Here is a 2,500-nt window from a genome sequence, read left to right on the forward strand (position 1 = left end):
TTCTTTTCCTCCGCTGACTAATATGCTTAAATTCAGCGGGTCGCCACGTCTGACCTGAGGTCGCGATCGGAAGGGGCCCGACGGGGACGCGGCCCCGTGCGGGATAACGACAGGTCGCCGCTCCCGACGGCGGAGGACGCCCGGACGGAGCGCCGGCCGGAGACGGACCCGCGGGGACGCGCGACGGGCTCGCGCGGACGGACGGACGGACGACCGCAGGGGCGGGAGCCTCGCCAGGACCCCGGAGCGCCGCGCGCGCGGCAGCACGGCGCGCTACCGCCGCCGGTAACGCGACCCGCAGGCAGCCGCGCGCGGGGCCGGGGAGGGCGAGGAACGCTCCTCCGGGGCGGGGGCCGGACGAACGAACGAACGAACGGACGAACGAACGAACGAACGACCGGCCCCGCACCGCGCGACCGACCGGAAAGCCCGGCCGCCCCGTGGGGACGAGCTCGGCCGAAGCGGGCGCTCCGGGAGCGCGGGGAGCTCCGCGAGCTCCCCGACCTGGGTCTCGACTTAGGGGGACGAAGGCCCGCGCCGCGACGCCGCCGTCGAGGGACCGGGGCGGTGGGGCGGAGGGGAAGCCGGCCGCCCGAACCGACCGAACGACCGACCCACGCGGGGAAGGACGGACGGACGGACGGACGGCGGCACCCCCCCCACACACACGCGCACCGCGACCCGCCTCCGGAGGGGCGCGCGGGCCTGCGAGGCGCCCCAGCCGCGCCGCGCGGCCGCCGCGGACGGCGGCCGTCGGCGATTGACCGTCAAGCGACGCTCAGGCAGGCGTAGCCCCGGGAGGAACCCGGGGCCGCAAGTGCGTTCGAAGTGTCGATGATCAATGTGTCCTGCAATTCACATTAATTCTCGCAGCTAGCTGCGTTCTTCATCGACGCACGAGCCGAGTGATCCACCGCTAAGAGTCGTCTGGCTTTCGGCACCGCCCCGCGCGCGCGGGGGGGCCCTCCTCTCGCGTCTCTCTCGCCTTTCCCGAAGGCGCTCCGACCGCCCCCGCGCGGCCCGCCCCGACGCCGGGGCGGCGACCGCCGCGGGGAGGACGAGCGTCGCCTCCGCTGACCGTACGCTACGGAACACGCACACGCTTCGAATCGAGGGGAAAAAAAAAGAGGAACCCTCCCGAACGAGAAGGGCGGGGAGCCCGCGCTCCCGACCTGGGCAAACGACCTCGTCTCGCTTCGGGAGGGGCGGACCAGGCGCCCGGCTCGGCTCGGCCCGGGCGGAAGCCCCGCTGCCGCGAACGGACCCGCCGGCGACGCCGCCGCCGGCGCCGCGACCGGTCGGGACGCGGGCGAGCCCGGCCGGGGTGTTCCCCCGGCCCGCGCCGCCGGCGCCGCCGGCCCCGCGCCCGCGACGGCCCGCCCGGACGGCGCGCCCGCGACGGCCCCGGCCCCCCCGCCTCGCGCCGCGGGCGCCGCGCACGCCGAAACGACCCCGGCCGCCTCTCGCCTTCCTCTCCCGCCCCTCGCCCTCCGCCGCCTCCTCCTCTCGCTCGCCCTGGCGGCGCGCCCGCGGCGGACGCGCGCCCGGCGGCGGGACGGGGACGGGGACGGATCTGGGAGCGGCGCCCGCCCCCCGCGCCTCCGCGCGGAGACCGGTTGCGGGACGCCCCGCGCCGGACCTCCCGCCCGCTCGCCCGGCGCGGCCGGCGAGGCCGAGGGCGAAAGCGCGGTGGGAGGCGGCGGCGGCGGCGGCGAAGGAGAGGACTCGGCGAGCGACGGAAGGGGGAAACGGCGGCGAGGCCCCCCGACGGAGGACGGACGGGCGGCGAGGCCGCGGGCGCGCGCCGGACGGGCCGGCGGAGCGGAACCGCCGGCGCCGCGGATGGCGCGGGCGAGGACCGGCCGGGCTCGAACCGGCTCGAACCGGCCGCGCGCGGCGGCGTGGCCGCGGCGGGCGCCGGGCCGAGACGCGCGTCTCGGCCCGCTCCGAACGCGGGCGAGGCCGGCACGGAGCCGAGCCTCTCCGCCCGAGACCGTGGCCGCGGAGAGGGGGGGACGGGGTAACCCCCTCTCCGGCCCGGGCCCGACCCGCGGAGGCGCGAGAGCGCGGCGGCGGCGGCGGCGGCCGACGCCGCCGGCGGGCTCGGATCGGGAGGGAAGCGGCGTGCTGGGGAGTGGTGGGGGCGCGCCGCCGCGCCCCGCAACGAGCCCCTTCCTTCCCGCCGTCCCGCCGGCGACGCGGCCGGACCGCCGTCGCCGGAGCCCCCGGCCTCGCGAGACGTGCCGCGGGCCGCCCGAGTCTTTAAACCCCCGCCCGGCTCCGCGGCCGAGGGAGGGAGGCAGGGAGGGAGAGCGGGGACGGCGCGCACGCCGCCCCCTCCTCTTCCCTTCCCTTCCCATCCCCCGGACGCGCGGAGGCGCGGACGCTAGGTACCTGGCCCTGGGGTGAGGGAAACGACCCGAAGGCCCCGCGGGGGTGCCTCCCCCGCCCGCCCGCCTTCCTCGGCGGGCGGGACGGGGCGCCGAGGGGAAATCCGGCA

At 78.9% G+C, this 2,500-nt stretch overlaps 2 non-coding genes across 2 annotated transcripts in view; both read right to left on the bottom strand.

The window, feature by feature from the left end:
- Positions 1-63, bottom strand: part of LOC149911487 (28S ribosomal RNA) — a 4,454-nt gene extending 4,391 nt beyond the window's left edge. Inside the window, exon 1 of the ribosomal RNA XR_016463265.1 lies at positions 1-63. This exon is cut by the window's left edge and continues 4,391 nt beyond it. This is a non-coding gene — a ribosomal RNA (28S ribosomal RNA).
- A 709-nt stretch (positions 64-772) lies between these two features.
- On the bottom strand, positions 773-925 carry LOC149911488 (5.8S ribosomal RNA). The gene has a single exon (XR_016463270.1). It is a non-coding gene; the product is annotated as a 5.8S ribosomal RNA (ribosomal RNA).
- Positions 926-2,500: the final 1,575 nt, after the last annotated feature.

The sequence above is a fragment of the Phasianus colchicus genome, unplaced genomic scaffold (assembly GCF_987193195.1).
Source record: "Phasianus colchicus unplaced genomic scaffold, bPhaCol1.hap1.1 HAP1_SCAFFOLD_99, whole genome shotgun sequence".
NCBI lineage: Eukaryota > Metazoa > Chordata > Aves > Galliformes > Phasianidae > Phasianus > Phasianus colchicus.